Genomic DNA, 19382 nt, shown 5'->3' with positions numbered 1-19382 from the left:
ACCAGAGGAGATGAAACCAGCGCCCAGTCTAACTATCTTCCAGCATCAGTGAGCATTGAAATCAATCAGTGCGGAAAACTGTCAGTCCAACATGACATTTCAGCTTTATTCCCTAACGCTTCTTTGTGTGTGTGCTTATGTGGAAAAAAAATAGATAGAAATACGGTTAACTTGTGGTTCTTTTTGATTTGGAGTTTGAGGGATTTTCCAAGTAATGAAAAAGCCTGGCCACCTGGGGCAAAGATATTCACTCAGTGAGCAGGAAAAAATATTGCTCAGAGAAAAATGAATTGAGAGCTCCCTGAGAAAGTACCTACTACTGAAGACAATTTCTTTCCTGGAATTACACAAAGCTCAGAGGATAAAGCCCCAGAGGAGCTGTGGGCCTGGAGGCCCTAGAAGATTTAGGCATGGCCATCTTAGAACTATGTGAGCAGAATCCCCAAGCCTGTCAGGTCTCCTCCTATATCCTGGCCCAGGCTGGGTGTTATTGGTTGAATTGTGACCTTCCTCCTCCCAGAAAATATCTGTGTTGGAGTCCTAACCCCCTCTACCTAAGAATATGACCATACTTGAAAAGAAGATCATTGCAGAGGTAATTAGTAACATGATGTCTTAGTGGAACCCAGGAGTCCCTAAGCTAGCACATGTGTGTGTGTGTGTGTGTGCGCGTGTGTGTGTGTGTGTTTGTGTTTGTCACTCAGTCATATCCAACTTTTTGTGATCCCATGGAATGTAGCCACCCAGGCTCTTCTGTCCTTGGGGATTCTCTAGGCAGGAATACTGGAGCGGGTAGTAGCCATTCCCTTCTCCAGAGGATCTTCCCAACCAAGGGATCAAACTCCGGTCTCTTGAATTGCCGAAAGATTCTTTACTCTCTGAGCCATCAGGGAAGTTCTTATAAGAAGCATGCAATGTGAAGACACAGAGACACACAGGGTGAGCATCATGTAAGACTGAAGTTACACAGCTGCAAGCCAAGGAACACCAAAGATTGCCAGCAAACCACCAGAAACTAGAGGGAGGGAAGGAAGGATTTTTCCTTATATGGCCATGCCTACACCTTCATTTTGACTTTCAGCTTCCTGAATTGTGAGACAGTAATTTCTGTTGTTTTAAGTCACTTGGTTTGTGGTACTTTGCTCTGACAGCCCTAGGAAAATAATATACTTGAATAAGATGATGTTTAGTCATAAAAGTGTCTAGCTCTGCAACCACAAATACTGTAACCATCCAGGCTCCTCTGCCCATGAGATTTCCCAAGCAAGAATACTGGAGTTGGTTGCCATTTCCTTCTCCAGGGGATCTTTGCAACCCAGGGATTGAACCCATGTCTCCTGTACTGGCAGGCAGATTCTTTACTGCTGAACTACCTGGGAAGCCCTGGGGTAAGATGAAGTGACCCTAAAGGTCCTGGTCCAGATGAAAGGTATAGGAGGAGAATATTCCACTGGAGGAATACTGTATGCTCACCCTAGACTGGGAGGAAGTCAGAAAGTATCATATATACCTGTGTCTGTGAGCATGTATGTTTGTGGGTATGTGGATATGTATGCACATGTATAATGTGTGTGTATCATTTTAATAAGGAAGATCAAAACCCATAATGAGTCCAAAGTATTTTCAAACAATCAAAGTTGTCTACATAACCATATATAACTATTTAAAACCATAAAAGATAATGCTGTTAAAGTGCTGCACTCAGTGTAAGAGCAAGTTTGAAAAACTCAGCAGTGGCCACAGGACTGGAAAAGGTCAGTTTTCATTCCAATCCTAAAGAAAGGTAATACCAAAGAATGCTCAAACTACCATACAATTGCACTCATTTCAAACGCTAGCAAGGTAATGCTCAAAATCCTTCAAGCTAGATTTCAACAGTATGTATACCGAGAACTTCCAGATGTAAAAGTTGGATTTAGAAAAGGCAGAGGAACCAGAGATCAAATTGCCATCTGTGGGATCACAGAAAAAGTAAGAGAATTCCAGAAAAACATCTACTTCTGCTTCATTGACTACACTAAAGACTGTGGCTGTGTGGATCACAAAAAACTATAGTAAAATCTTAAAGAGATGGGAATACCAGACCACCTTACCTGAGAAACCAGAATGCAAAACAAGAAGCAACAGTTAGAACCAGACATGGAACAACAGACAAGTTCCAAATGGGAAAGGAGTACATGAAAACTGTATATGTCATCCTGCTTATGTAAGTTATATGCAGAGTACATCATGCAAAATGCTGGGCTGGATCAATCACAAGCTGGAATCAAGATTGCCAGGAGAAATATCAACAACCTCAGATATGCAGATGTTACCACTTTAATGGCAGAAAGTGAAGAGGAACTAGACAGCCTCTTGATGAAGGTGAAAGAGGAGAGCGAAAAAGCATTCAAAAAGACTAAGATCATGGCATCCGGTCCCATCACTTCATGGCAAATAGATGGGGAAAAAGTGGAAAAAGTGGCAGATTTTATTTTCCTGGGCTGCAAAATTACCTCAGACAGTGACTACAGCCACAAAACTAAAAGACACTTGCTCCGTGGAAGAAAAGCAGTGACCAACCTGGGCAGCATATTAAAAAGCAGAGACAGTACTTTGCTGATAAAGATACATCTTGTCAAAGCTCTGGTTTTTCCAGTAGTCACGTATGGATGTGAGAGCTGGACCATAAAGAGGGTTGAGTGCCAAAGAATTGATGCTTTTGAATTGTGGTGCTGGAGAAGACTCTTGAGAGTCCCTTGGACAACAAGAAGATCAAACCAGTCAATCCTAAAGGAAATCGATCCTGAATACTCATTGGAAGGACTGATACTGAAGCTGAAGCTCTGATACTTTGGCCATCTGATGAGAAGAGCTGACTCATTGGAAAAGATCCTGATTCTGGGAAAGATTAAAGTCAGGAGGAGAAGGGGACGGCAGAGGATGAGATGGTTGAATAGCATCATCGACACAATGGACATGAGTTTGAACAAACTTCAAGAGATAGTGAAGGACAGGGAAGCCTGGCATGCTTCAGTTCATGGGGTCGCAAACAGTGGGACATGACTTAGTGGCTCAACAATAACAACATAACCATAACTGGTAATCACCAGTTTCAAAGAATCCAAAGTGAAATAAAAAGGAAGAACAGTGAAATGTTCTCAAGGAAAAATTCATTTCAAGGCAATTTATCATCTTAAGACCATGGACTTGAACAAGCATTGTTAAATAGTATATCATCAGCAAGATAAGGTATCAGTAAATGAGGAATACCAGTAACTATGTGCTTTAGGTGTGCAAGACCCAGGTTCAAATCCTCATTAAATCAATGATTGTTTTTTAAGCTTAGGCAAGTTATAAACTCCCTATATCAGTTACCTGTAGTCAATATGCTAATGTGTAAGCAACTGCCATTTATTCTTGCTCATGTCTATACCAGTTACTTAGATACTAGGTGATCTGGACCCAGTGGGTCCAGTCTCAGCATCAACTGCAAGTGGGAATCACATTGTCTCCCTGTGACTCTCATGTTCTGTATACCAGCAGCAGCTATTAGGAGCTTGCTCTTATAGTAATGGCAGAAGTATACATACACCAGACATTCCTTTGGCCTTGGCTCACAACAGGCATGTAATCACTTTTGCTAATATTCTTGGGCCACAGCAAATCAAATGGCCAAGACCAACATTAATGGGTCAGGAAAATGTATACTGTCTCTAACTGGAAAGTGGAGACTAAATATTTGCTGCATAATTTAAATTATTGCATTCCTTGAATATGTTTCCATACCTGAAAACTAGAGATAATAATGGTGCCTAATTTAGACAGTTGTTGAACTGTTTTGATTTTAACCACTGAAAGATTTCACATAGCAATCTAGACTGTCTCTTTAAAGTTAAAAAATAAAAATCCAGCATTCTGAGTCCTTAGTTCCAGCCAGCAATAATTGGCTGGAGGTTAAGTGGGATTTAAAGCTTCCTGGTGGCTCAGAGGTTAAAGCGTCTGCCTCTAATGTGGGAGACCTAGGTTCGATCCCTGGGTCAGGAAGATCCTCTGGAGAAGGAAATGGCAACCCACTCCAGTATTCTTGCCTGGAGAATCCCATGGATGGAGGAGCCTGGTGGGCTATAGTCCACGGGGTCGCAAAGAGTCGGACACGACTGAGCAACTTAACTAACTAAGTGGGTTTTAGCCCAAATTTGGAAGAATTTGGCAGATTCCCCATCTGACTTACCAATTCATACATTTGAGCTACCTACTTAGCACCTATAAGCCTGCACGTTTGTGGCCCCTGCTGTATACTAATCTGAAGTGTATGCGGTGTGCCTCTTGCATGTTTCCCTGAACAACCTCCTAAATGAACTTAGCTCTGGGAGGCCAGAGCAAAAGACAGAAATGAAGTTCAACAGCTAATTCTCCATGGACGTCTTCTTCCCACTGGGCTCTTAACTTAGTGGATGGGGAGGATATTTTGTAACATGGATAAAAGAGGGTCTTTGGATCCCATTAACCTTCTGTGTCCAATTGTCAAAATTACATCAGAAACTGTTAATGCATTGCTTCTAGGTAATGTACAGTTAATTACTGTGTGGTGGTGTTGTTTAGTCACTACGTTGTATCTGACTCTTTGCAACCCCACAGAAAGTAGCCCTCCAGGTTCCTCTGTCCATGGGATTTCCCAGGCAAGAATAGTGGAATGGGTTGCTTTTCCTTCTCCAGGGAATATTCTCAACCCAGGGATCAAACTTGCATCTCCTGCATTGGCAGGCAGATTCTTTACCACTGAGCCACCTGGAAAGCTTTCTCCTCCCAAACAGGATTTCTGATGCTATGACCTGAAAGGTCAATACAATCTGAAAGTCAAACTCTAGTCACAAAATTTAACTCCAGGTGAGAAAAAATAAACAAGCAAAGGAATTTTCAGGATTCTAGCCCTGCTGGATCTCCTAGGATGATACACTGAAAATCTGCCTTTTATTTTTCCTGGTGATTGTGATGTGCAAGTAAATTTAATAACTACAGATGAAGGTCATCCAGGGAAATTTATGATGCAGGAAAGGGCTCAGAGGAAAAATCAAAGGGTCTCAGGCTCTCTGCGAGTATCACAGATACACACTGCTTGGTCTGCTTTTACAGTGGAGGTCACTTTATCAAATGTTTTATCTTGAAACGAGTAGGCAAACAGCATGTTTTCTCATTTGCACAGGACTCTGGGTCAAGTGTACTCCTTTGTGATAACCTGGGTGCAATTTCTTAAAGAGTAAATGAAAGCCAAGTAATTAATTTTCAAACTCTTTTTCTCTGCTAGGTGCATTATCCAAAGGCAGGTATGTTCTGAGATCTGCTGTCACCCAGAGTGGTGAATTACGCATGATAAGATCATAGGCCTGGCAATGAATGCCCCCTGTATATTCACTATAGCATTCTGCCTGGATATTCATCATTTGACAGTAATGAGTCCATGAAACCATGATTGCCTGGGTGTTTGAAGGGCCTGAGATTTGCATTTCTTACTGGGAAGCCAGCATTCGAATTTTATTTTCATAATCTAGTGCCTATGACCAAGTTATATGGCAAAGACTTCAACTCTGAAAAGTCAATATTCCTTCATAAAAATAATATCAGAAATTATTTTAATAACATAGATCCTCAGTCCCTTATCTGCAATTCTAAAACTTTTGCAGACAGAAAAGTTTCAAAAAAATCAAACTTTATTTTTCATAACTCATTTGGCAGCAAAACCTAACCTACAGAACTTCTTTTTGTGGCAAAACCTGACCTGAACTATTTACTGTCTCTGTACATCCTGCTTAATATAAATATTCACATACTTCACTACAGAATTATTAATGTGTTTAATTTTGGGGTGTTTCTCCAAATCCCACTGGGGGGTGGCACATGCAGTATCTGTTCTGAATTATCTTTGTAACAATGGAAACTTCCCAAGTCCCTAAATGCATCTGGCTCCAAAGGCTTCAGATAAGATTGAGAACCTGGGTTATTGAAATAACTTTTACTTACTTTTATAAAGTAATCTTATCTTTTCATAATTGAAGTCTAGCATGTCAATTTGGGCTCATATATTCATGAAATGTATCTCCCACTTGCACTTTGGTGATGAAGAGGTAAACAGGTTCATTTTCAAAGTCATAAACCTTAATTGAGTTCCTGTCATGTGTAATGAACTTTGACCCTGAAACTACATTATTAGAAATGAGAAAATTGAGTCTTGGTGAGGTTTGTGACTTGCTCAAGGTAATGCACCTGATAAAGGATAGAGGCTAGATCTCACAGCTAGGTCAGTTAATGGTAATTTTTGAGATTATCAAGGCAGGGGCTCATAACTGGATAATCTTCACAGTACCCAGAAATGCTAGACATAGGGGAGTGTGGATTCCCAAGTTCTGTGGCCATTTTCTATCTAGTCATGTAACTCTATCTTAACATATTCTATGTAGTTATCCTCCATCTAAATATTACCATTTCATTTCTTATCTCCATAGTCCTGGTCAAATATTGTGCAAGAGAATAATAATACAATGAACTTGATGAAAGCCAAAGAACCTCACTGAGCTTGTGTACCTTGCCATCAGCCACTCTTGCCTTCTCATCTTAATAGAAGGAGATTTAAAACTCAAGTAACATAGCTAGAACATGGAAGTAACCTAGATGTCCATTGACAGATGAATAGATAAAAAAGTTGTGGTACATATACACAATGGAATATTACTCAGCCATGAAAAGGAATGCATTTGAGTCAGTTCTGATGAGGTGGATGAACCTAAAACCTATTATACAGAGTGAAGTGAGTCAGAAAGAAATAAATATCATATTCTAATGCACATATACAGAATCTAGAAAAATAATACTGAAGAATTTATTTACAGGGCAGCAATGAAGAAACAGACATAGAGAATAGAGTTATGGACATGGGGAAAGGGGAGGAGAGGGTGAGATATATGGAGAGAGTAACATGGAAACTTACATTACCATATGTAAAATAGATAGCCAACAGGTTGCTGTATGGCTCAGGAAACTCAAGCAGGGGCTCTGTATCAATCTAGAGGGGTTGGATGGGCTGGGAGATGAGAGGGAGGTTCAAAAGGGAGAGGATATATGTGTACCCTCATGTTGAGGTCTGACAGAAAACAACAAAATTCTGTAAAGCAATTATCCTTCAACAAAAAAATAAATTAAAAAATAAATAAACAAAATTCAAATAAACCTACAAATGATTTGGAAGTGACAACCAAACCAGATCATAGCCTGTTGAGCCTCAAAACCCTCTCCCCAAACCCACTGCTCCCAATTCAAATTAACACATTGTTAAAAAGAAAAACTAATTTTGTGATAGGATCTTTTGAGGGGTACTAAGGAGTTAACTCAGAGAAGGCAATGGCAATCCACTCCAGTACTCTTGACTGGAAAATCCCATGGACAGAGGAGCCTGGTGGGCTGCCGTCCATGGGGTCACTAAGGGTTAGACACGACTGAGCGACTTCACTTTCACTTTTCACTTTCATACATTGGAGAAGGAAATGACAACCCACTCCAGTGTTCTTGCCTGGAGAATCTCAGGGACTGGGGAGCCTGGTGGGCTGCCATCTATGGGGTCACACAGAGTCAGGCACAACTGAAGCAACTTAGCAGCAGCAGCAGCAGCAAAGCGTTAACTGTATCCCCCAAAATTCATATGTTAAAGCCTTAAATATTCAAATGTAATGGCATTTGGAAATTTGGGCCTTCGAGAGATAAATTTAGAGAGGTCATGAGGGTGGGGCCCTTATGATGATATTAGTGTCCTTGTGAAACAACAAAGCGCTCACTACCTCTCTCTCTCTCTCTCTCTACCATGTGAGAATACATGAGAAGGTACTCATCTCCAAGCCAGGAAGAGAGCTCTCACCAGGACCTGACCATGCTGTCACCCTAATCTCAGGCTTCCAGCCTTCATGACAGTGAGAAAATAAACTTCTACTGTTTAAGCCACCTACTCTGTGGTATTTTGTTATGGCAGCCCAAGCAGGCTAGATGTTTGGCATGTCAAGACACATTAAAAAGTTGGTCTCATTAGAACCTCTTAAAGTGAAAGAAAGTGAAGTCACTCAGTCGTGTCCGACTCTCTGCAACCCCATGGACTGTAGCCTCCTCCATCCATAGATACCCACAAACGTTAAGAAGTATTGCAGGAGCACATGGCTCTCTAAAATGAAAACAATTATTGAAATAGCAATAGCCGTGGAGTGACTACAATACCCAATGAAAGTCACATTATCTCTAATCTGCACTAGAACCATATGCTTCACTCTTGTAACGCTTCACTCTAGATGCTTAAAAAGGCTGCCCAGTAGTGAGAAACAAGCCACTGGGAGTGGAGATTAAACCCAGGTGTTTGATTTTAAAACTCACACTCTCTACTCCTACACCAAGTGTGCCTTTCTATAAAAGAAGAAACACACACAGTAGGCTTTCACAGAAATCAGAGGCAGCCTTTACTATAAGCACAAAAAAATCTTGCTTCACTAGCATGACTAAGGATTCCACTCAGCCTGAAACCCCTCCATTACTCATGCCTGAAATTCCACTATCGTTAATTCACTTGACACACTGAATATGTCAGTTCTTAACATCTCTTTTAACTTGCAAAACCTCACCTTGAAATAATAGGTGAAGCTCCAAACACGCTGGGTCCCCTGTGTTTACCTGTTCTGTTCAACTAACAAATATTAAACACCTATTATATACAAGTGATTGTGCTCAACTTGCTAAAACTGAAAAATACATGAGACTTTCTACTACAATACCCCCAATGTCGAGCTGTCAGCCAGTGAGTGGAGGGAAGCAGTATTTATAATGTTTAAACCTATATACAAACCATGTTTAAGTAAATTACACTTAAAAAAGCAGTACTGACAAGTGGTTTATGAGACTACCTCCATGAATTAAGACCCCAAACACATGAGCATGAAACATGCTTACTCTCACTATTTGAATGATTGTTACCTGCAAGGTCTCCTTTGAAAAAAAATTAAAAGAGTGAAAAAAACTAGTTAACTGAATCTGAATCTGAATTTAATCTGAACATCTCTAAATTGATATTACCGATTTCAACACAAAATCTTTCTGATTTACCTTGTTTGGTACTTGAGAAGAAGACAGAACATTGTATTTCCCCTGGTGTATTTATTCACTTAATTCCGTATTCTGAAGACCTTTCCAGGCGGCTTATAAGTGTCAGGACCTATATTAGGCAGGTAGTAATATTCAAGGTTAATTCAAATAAATAACAGATTTACAAACAGGTGCTAGGAAGGTAGAGGTCAATAGAAGGTAGGAAGCTGATCTAGTTAAAATGAGATCAGGCCATTTTCCCTGCCTACCTGTGATGGACCCCGGATCCTGCAGGAATCTCAGTGACCCCTGCACCCCCCAACATACACATATCAACATACAACTACAGAGAGTCACACAGCCAGAATATTTGCAGAACACACAAAGCACAGCACTCCAGCTCTCATACCGTCATCTAGGGGGGAAATCCGCTTAGAAATGTGGTAAGTCAAAGTGACAAAAGGGGCTTCCCTGGTGGCTCAGAGGTTAAAGGGTCTACCTACAAGGCGGGAGACCTGGGTTCAATCCCTGGGTCAGGAGATCACCTGGAGAAGGAAATGGCAGCCCACTCCAGTATACTTGCCTGGAGAATTCCATGGACAGAGGAGCCTGGTAGGTTACAGTCCACAGGGTCACAAAGAGTCAGACAGGACTGAGCGAGTTCACTTTCACTTTCAAGGTGACAATGGAAGAGGAGTATTTGGTGGACAGTGAAGACAATGTTCCTTCTGTGAGCTGCAAGAGGCGGAAGTAGTTGCATGCTGACGCAGGCAAAGAAGGAGGTTTCCGCGATCAGATCCTCAGGTACCCCAGACAATTGCCTCCATAACAGGAGCAGGACTGCTGAGGTTTAGTTTTCATTTTCCTTAATGCTAGCCTTTCTAATGCTTATTACAAGTCAAGTGCCAATCTAGTACTGTCCTCAAGGAAAAATATTCTCTGTTTGACTGTCCATGCCAGAAAGAAGGCAGATAAAGAAAGCTATTTGTTGTTAATGGTATAAATTTCTTCTCACCTCCTCCATGGCCAAGTCAAAAATGAGTAAGATCATGGAATTTCCAAATGCTGGGCACAGCTGGTGAAGGCAGGCCGTGTTTTCTGGACAAGCAGTTCACTACCCAGCAATTAATTTCTAAATCCGTCATTTAATTATTAGCCTAAAAAGCCACTGAAAATGAACACCATTGCTCCATTTACATATTTAATCGGATTAGACTGCCGACTTTCAGATCCTTGCAATTAACTGCTCTCTGTGTCCCTTTTTCAATACTTAAATGATTAATCCCTTATATTTGGGTGCCTGTGTCCACTCCCTGATATTTTATGTTGGAAAATTAATTGTTCTATTTCAGCATCTTTATATGCATAGGCTAATGCAAACAACTTACCTCGTGCTGTCCTAAATAATAATGACTTTATGAAGCTGTATAAGATTCTAGGTAATGAGATATGTTCATAACTATAAACCCATTTTTCTCTTAAATATAAAGTCAATTAAGTGAAATCAAATGAACCTGTTCACAGTTATGTAAGTTCAACAAAGATGATATTCTTCCAACTGAACCTAGTATTTTCTCATTTGTTAGCTAATTAAAACCAGCATTCCCCACAACCCTCAGATGAGGTTCTATATTTCACAGTCCTGCCTAAAAAGAGGTACAGGTTTAAACTTGGACAAGCTAAATTTAGATGCATGACAACATTGGTAACACAACAAAACAGGCCTGATGTAATCTTATTGTTAGGTAACCCTTGCTGTTAACAAAAACCTCCAAAATTTCCCCAAACCTTTCTGAAATGATTGCAAACCAATTCACCTTGAAAGATATCATATACGGTCCCCTATAATCAATTTTGCTGACCAGGTCATTCTCATTAATTTGTACCCAGCCTAGAAGCATAGGACTTTGAGCACACATTTCATGAGATATATAAGACCTTGAACTTCGGGGAATTTTCATGATTCTCCAAAGAACCAAAGATTAAATTCCTTGACCTGGAGACAAGTACTACTTCAGCAGAGAACAAGCCACATATAAGTTTCCAAATTTAGTCATTCCACACAACAAGTAGGTGTTGAGGGTCCACTTTTCATCAGAACCTGGAATTTTTCTTCTTTTCCTTCTGAAGCTACAAAAAGCTCAACCCTATACTATTCAAGCAGAAGAAATTATCTTGATTTCTCTCAAAATCTCCAGTGCTATGTTTCTGTTGTCCTCAGCAACTGGAACAAATTAGAGCCAGAACACAGGCTTTGAAGGTTTTAAAAGTTCAAAGGGAAAAAAAAAAAGTTTTTTTTTTAAGAAAATTATCTTTACTTTTCTGATTTTTAAAATTATTTGTGCTTCTATATCTTTCAGACAATACAAAAAGGCAAAAGTAAGAAATAAAAATCTCCCATCATCCCACCTAGAGATTATCACTGATACATGCTCTATATATTTTTCTAAGTAAATATATCCATATAACAATGCATATATACACAGAACCATAAACACATACACAGAAAAGACACAAACATATAACCTTCTCTGCAGCCTGATTATTTTCACTAAATAAAAAATATATGGCTTTCCCAGTTAATAAATAAGGATTTAAATTTGCCTAATCACTTTCAACGATTACATTGTTTTCTGCTTTACAGAGGTTGTTTATTAAATTTACCAAACCCTCTCACTGGACAGTTAAGTGGTTTTCTTTCTTTATTTTCCATTGATTCATTTCTTTGCTCAACACCTATATATTTATAGAACACTCGTAATGAGCCTGGACAGTTTCAGAAACAAGAGCTACAGTCCTGAGCAAGAGAAATGAAATTTCTGCCTCTGTCAACCTTATAGTCTGGAGGGGGCGGGGAAGAAAATTAAGAAATATGGGGTTAGGGGATAGAGAAGGATGGGAGGTGAGTATGATAATTAGGAGATATACACATATTTTATAATTAAATTTACTTATTATTAATTGAAGGATAATTGCTTTATGGTATTATATATACATATTTTATATACACTTCTTTGTAAATTTGTCTAGTAATGCAAATCTGATGCATTTATTTTTTAATCAAATTATGATTGGTAATCTGGACAAGATGGTCCTGATATTTATAAAATGCCTTCCAGGTGGACTCTCTTTGACCATGCCCTAGAAACCAATCTGGATTGGGTAAAAATCAGGGAAAACTAATTTCCCTGACCTCCTGGCTCCTTGCTGCCCACATAGAATGTCAGTTTTTGAACCACCAGTCAAAGGCATCTCCATTCATTCTAGAGGATTTTTCACTATTCTCATTTTCGGGGGCATTTTTCTCTTCAAAATAAAAGATTCCATAAGCAGCAAAACATTGCATCTCACTGAACATACACTCCTATTAACGAGTTGAGGCAGGGGGAGGGTGTTGTGGTTAATATCTGAGAGCCACCCACCTAGTGACCTTGTGAAATATTTGTTTTTCTTTTCTTCCCAGTGGAGCGTGGTAGAGGGCTGCCTCTATTCTTCATCAGCCCAGACAGGTTTCAGAAAAACCAAGCAGCTCAGGATTTTGTGTGTTGCCAGAATCTACAGTGAATTCAAAGATGAGTAGTGATGCTGAAGATCAGCGAGGACGTGAAGAAGAAAAATCTTCTCTGTTAACTTGGATCTAACGGTTTTATAACAAACTGCTGCTTCCAAGCGGCCATCAACCAGCAGAAAAGGCAGAGACCTCTAAACAGCACCTGAAAACCTCAGGAGCTGCAATAGGACCAAACAACAGCTAATATTTATTGAGGTACATCTCTGTGCTTGGCACTGTGCAATAACTCACAATATCGCTTGGAGATAGGCCTTCTTACTACCCTCTTTTTAGAGATAAGGAAGGGAAAGCACAAAAAAGTTAAGCAGTTTGCTCATTTAGTGGCACCAGTCATCAGCCCAGGCAATCTGGCTATTCAGGAGCTGGGCTCCTTAATACTACAACACAGGTTTCCATGCGCACATGCACACACAAACACACATATATACCTATATACACAGACACATATATATACACATTCATACACACACACCCACCACACACATATACCACATGTCATCCAGGTTTGTACTAGGCACAGACCGCACCCAACACATATATATCTCACCCCGCATTCACATACCACACTACATCCATCCCACTCACCGTGCACACATACCCCGCAAATCTCACACACCACACACTCAACCACATGTCACAATACACACACTCCGAATACACATGCACACACTCCACACACTCCATGCATCATGTGCAATTACAGCATGAACACACTATACAACACACACATACATCCCCCCACATATATATGTATCACACAAGCATACCACACATCACATATACACACACACCATGCACATGCCCCGCCTTATGTGTTCATGCATACCACACACACATACATCTCACAACATCTCACACATGCACCTACCACACACACATGTATACATCCTCTATCTTTCCCCAAACTGAGCCCTTAACTGCATAGCAAACCCCAAAAGTGTTTGTAATTCTCTTACTGCTTGTAAGAGAATTTCAAGAGATACTGAGGTCTATTTCTTCCCCTATGTGGTGGAGAAAGTAACATAGATGCTTCATAAGGTTGCTTTGGGAAGCGTCTGGGATGTCTGGCCAAAGGCTTGGTGACATGTCAAGGGTGCTCTACCAAGACGGTATGTGCTCATGTAGAGCTCAAATAAGCTTTGTGTTCAGAAGGCTACATTGCAGCCACACCCCTCTGCTCAAGCGACCAACAGCTCACAGCGTGTCCATAGAGCCACTTCCCCCGGACTAGAAATGTGGTCCTAATTCTTCAGCCTGCCACTCAACTCCTCGCTATTCCATTTCCCTGGGGCTCTCCCACATAAACTACCCCAGCAGGCAGCCCTCCTTTAGTCCTCCCCTGAAGGACTCTTGATCCCATGTGCATTCCTGCCCCTTCCTGACCTTCTGATTTGTTGCTGCTTGAAACCAAACCATTCACCCTGGTCAGCTCAGTCCTTCCAGCACCATGAAGTTGCCTCTGACCCTCCATCCCTTGCCATCCTCTAAACTTCAATAGCATGTATTATCTGTACCATCTGCTCAGCATTTTGATACATGTCCTACCACACTTTTAGCTATGTCAAAAGAAAAAAAAAATGTTGTATTATATTCTAGTTGCCCGGAGACCCTCCACCCATTCATTATTCAGTAGCTGTCATTGCTTTAGAGGGATGGCAAAACAGATTTTATTGGCTTTGAGGTTTAAAACAGTGCTTTGACACTTAGAAAGAAATGGAATCTTAAAAGAAGTGTTTTTGATTTGCGAGAAACTGGTCTTTTGAGAGAGAAAAGGTTTGTTAAATTATAAAAGCTTGCCTTCAGCTATTAAGAACTAAGACCTAAGAAATATAAAAAGTTTATTTGATAAGTATGGCTTTAAGATGAATGTATAATGACATAAAAGCAGGTTTTCTCTTCCAAAACAAGGTAAATTGCGATGGCTGAAGAAGGAGGAAAAACTAAAGAGAAGTGACAGCTTAAACAAGAGGGTGGCATTACGGCGTCCAGCAGCCTCCAGGCTGGGTCTTGATAGAATACCCAGAGAAGCTTGGGGATGATATCACAGTTAAGACCCACTTTCCCAAGGCAGAAACCTTACAAATGTCCCTAAACAGCAGAAGGTATGGAAGCATTAACATCAACATGGTAGTGCAGCATGTCTACCATGAGAAGGATTAGGGTCTTTCCCCATAAGCCTCCCAGAGGGAGTGTATGTGCTGGTAAACAGTTAACAACTAGGTCTCTGATTTTGGGGTGTGGTAGACAGAATGACAGCCCTCCAAAAATGAACCTGATCTCCAGAACCTGTGAAGGCGTTACCTTACATGATAAAAGGTCCTCCACAGATGGGATTAATTCAGAGACCTGGAGATGCAGATCCTGGATTATCCAGGAGAGACAGAGACTGTCCAAGAAAATAATAAATTTGTGTTGTTTTATGTCATGGCATAGGGCTTCGGAGGTGGCACAGTGGTAAAGAATCCACTCTTCCAATACAGAAGAGTATGGGTTCACTTCCTGGCTCAGGAAGATCCCCTGGAGTTGGAAATGGCAATCCACTCCAGGATTCTTGCCTGGAAAATTCCATGGACAGAGGAGCCTGGTGAGCTACAGTCCTTGGGGTTGCAAAGAGTTGGACCCAACACAACAAGTTGGCCTGAGCAGCCAAGTGTGCCACTGCATTGGGGGTATCTTGTTACAGAATCAATAGGAAACTAATACATAGAGTTTTCAAATGGTGTAAAGACTTCCCAGGGCTAATTTCAAGCTACCCAGGTGAAGTCACTGAATGCAAGATGGGAAAAGATTCATACAATCAGCCCTTATGAGTTGGATACAGATTAGACTCCAGCACACCACCTGCATGAGAGAACATTTGGAATTTCCCATGTCTCAGAGAACTCAGAAGGGGATGGAAGGGACTGGCAGATTGATGGAATCCTACAGTCATGATGAGAAAGAACACGAGCAAGCACAGTATGGAGCCCCAAAGATGGGGGCCAGGCACAGGATCAGAAGTCAACAATGGAGATCAGGTTGCTAAACCCAAGCTGGCACTGTGGAGGGCAGAGGATGACCACAGGCCAGATACTTCCTGCTTCTCTCATGCCCAGAGGCTGGGCCAGCCTGCCAGAATCTGGGAGAGAAAGAAGGGGTGAGCAAAAACACTTAAATGACTGATTTCAAGTCTTAAGTTGACCAAATTTAAATTCTGATTTGACTGATATGACTAGACCACCTAGAAGTGACTCAATTACTTCCTGACGCCAAGGTGAATGGGGCTGGGGATCGAAACAGAAATTAGATTCAGTTATAACAGTTAGTCGAATTACTTCTTCCAAATAATTCACAAACACCTTATGAAAATTAAGCAGGCCTATCTATCCAAACATCATTGACTTCTAAAGGGCACCACAACCCTGGTTGACAGGAAGTATTTAGGAATTGGCTGCTTGGCTTTTGGTGTGGCTAACCTGCTCAGATGCACACTGGAGTCACATGAAGAACTTTACAACATAACGATGCCTACCTGGATCCTACCCCCGGAAGATTCCGATTTAAATGGTGGAATTGGGATTTTTCAAGTTCCCTGCAGACGTGCCAGTAATCAGCCAAAGATGAAATCCATTGCTTAAACATACTACTTCTCCTGGAGCCAGTTTTGGAATCAAATTAGCCCAGGTTTAGCTATGACCCTACATGCTTCCAGGATGACCCTGGATAAACAATTTCACTTTTCTGCACCTCAGTTTTCTCACCTGTAAGTAGGCTAATGACATTTAAGTAGAGAGTATTAAAGAGATAATGTACATACAGAGCCTGGCATAGGGTGCATATTCATTTTTGCTGGTGAATAGCTACTATGATATGATATTTCAACAAGAATGCCCATGAATTCTCTTTCTCCAGACATTGGATAGTCTTGTTTATACAGAATCAATAGAGGCTTCCAATGGACCTAGAATACAAATATTAAAGCACAAATCTTTTTTCTTATATAATTGTCCCATTTGGAAAACAAAAAGTACAAATGGAACTCCACAACTCACTCATGAATCAAAGAGGAAAACACCTCCTACATAGGAAACTATGTCAAAAAGCCCCTAAGCTTCACTCTCATTATGGACCAAATGAGGTTTCTCCAAGGTAGAGGCAATAATGTGTTCTCAGTTTTCTGAATATCAAATATATGAGGGCACTTAGGGACCTCCCAAACATATATTTCAAGGATAAAAATCTTTTCATCTTCAAAGAATCCACTTACTATTCAACAAAGATGATTACAAAATAAGACAAATGGAATTATTCTGCCTCAGAGGTGCTGTATAAAAAGTATACATGTATATATACAAAAGTAGTTAAGAAAGATTAAAAGCTTGTGTAACTGAAAGAAGATATGGCACAGAAGAAGTATAAATGAAGTCTCCAGAGATTTTTTTGCTACCGTTTTTCATGAATAAAAGTTTGAATAAGATGGGGGTAAAATTAAAGAGTCATGTCTACAAACAAAGAGCACAATGATTAAAAGCAAAGGTTCTAGAATCAAATCCTCTAGGTTCTATACTAAATCTGTCCTTTATGTTACCTCTCTGTGCTTTGGTTTTTCTCATGAATAAAATCAAGATGGATAAGATCAAGTGGTTATTGGGACTTCCCTGGTGGTCCTGGATTAAGAATCCACCTTCCAGTGCTGGAAGCACAGGTTCAATCCTGGTAGGGAAATAAAATCCCATCTACCACGGGACAAATAAGCCCACACCACAACTAGGGACAAGCTAAGACCTGACACATCCAAAGAAATAAATAACTGAAAACAATAAGTGGCTATTGGGAGGATCTTAAAAATTCTAGGAGGAAAGTGCTTAGTGCAGTATTTAGTACCTAGAAAATTATCAATAAGCATTAGCTGCTATTGTTATTATAGTAGTAATACAGTTTTGCCAGTATTATTGTACAATAATGCTGTACAGTCCAATAAAGTACATCATGGCCATATGTGCCTATTTGAATTTAGTATACAGATTTTTAAAAACCTAAATAGAATTTGAAATTCTATTCTTCACTTACCATAGCCATATTTCAAGTGTTCAGTGGGCACTTGTGCCTAGTGGTCACCAAAATGACGGAGGAATATTTCCATCATAATAGATATGAAAGTCTCTACTTCAAGAGACAAATGGCAAGCTCTGGAGCTTTTCTTATTTGGTTGAAGGTGAAAGAAATGTCTCTTCCTTTCTTCCTCCACTGAGCAGGGAAAAACATAAGGCAGTGATATCCCTCTCCCAAGAAACCTTCTCTCTTGAAGTCTGACCCTATTCAGATCTTAGATGCTCTCCATAAGGATACTGGACTGCTGCTGAGTGAACTTGTTTCACAATGACTAGCAAGGCCTGCTAGGGGGTCTTGCACTTGCCTTAGGATATGCAGGCACTTATCAACTGTGACATTACTCTACCAGAATTTCTACTCCATTAGCTTGTACCTTTCTGCTGATCAACAATGGTCCCCCTTCCAGTTTCCCAAAACTTCTAACTTGCTGATTTTATGTGAACAGAATACCAGATTAAAAAGTTACTATCAATACATCCTTGGAAGAAAGTTATGACCAATCTAGATAGTATATTCAAAAGCAGAGACATTACTTTGCCGACTAAAGTCCGTCTGGTCAAGGTTATGGTTTTTCCTGTGGTCATGTATGGATGTGAGAGTTGGACTGTGAAGAAGGCTGAGCACCGAAGAATTGATGCTTTTGAACTGTGGTGTTGGAGAAGGCTCTTGAGAGTCCCTTGGACTGCAAGGAGATCCGAACAGTCCATTCTGAAGGAGATCAGCCCTGGGATTTCTTTGGAAGGAATGATGCTAAAGCTGAAACTCCAGTACTTTGGCCACCTCATGTGAAGAGCTGACTCATTGGAAAAGACTCTGAGGCTGGGAGGGATTGGGGGCAGGAGGAGAAGGGGATGACCGAGGATGAGATGGCTGAATAGCATCACTGACTCGATGGACATGAGTCTGAGTGAAAACTCCGGGAGATGGTGATGGACAGGGAGGCCTGGTGTGCTGCAATTCATGGGGTCGCAAAGAGTTGGACACAACTGAGTGAGTGAACTGAACTGAACTGAAGGCTCTAGAATGGGCTTTTAGTCCTTTTTAAGAATATCAGTTCACTAACACTTGAAGACATTGTTTTACTTCATTTCTGGTCCCATCTGTACTCCAGACAGCTGAGAGTGCAACATTCCCAGCTTATAAAAAAGATTTCTTTGCAATATCAAAGAGCAATAAGGATATATGAAGTGATTCTTTGAGAAACAGTGTAAGAAATAGAAAACTAATAGAAGTGACTCAGTTCAGTTCAGTTCAGTCGTTCAGTCCTGTCTAACTCTTTGTGACCCCATGGACTGCAGCACACCAGGCCTCCCTATCCATCATCAATACCCAGAGCTTACTCAAACTCATGTCCAGTGAGTCGGTGATGCCATCCAACCATCTCATCCTCTGTCATCCCATTCTCCTCCTGCCTTCAATCTTTCCTAGCATCAGGGTCTCTTCAAATGAGTCAGCTGTTTGCATCAGGTGGTCAAAGTATTGGAGTTGCAGTTTCAGCATCAGTCCCAATGAATATTCAGGACTGATTTCCTTCAGGATTGACTGGTTGGATCTCCTTGATGTCCAAGGGACTCTCAAGAGTTTTCTCCAACACCACAGTTCAAAAACATCAAATTTTTGGCATTCAGCT

This window comes from Ovis canadensis, chromosome 15 (assembly GCF_042477335.2).
Source record: "Ovis canadensis isolate MfBH-ARS-UI-01 breed Bighorn chromosome 15, ARS-UI_OviCan_v2, whole genome shotgun sequence".
NCBI classification, from domain to species: Eukaryota; Metazoa; Chordata; class Mammalia; order Artiodactyla; family Bovidae; genus Ovis; species Ovis canadensis.
This window is presented reverse-complemented; position numbering follows the sequence as displayed.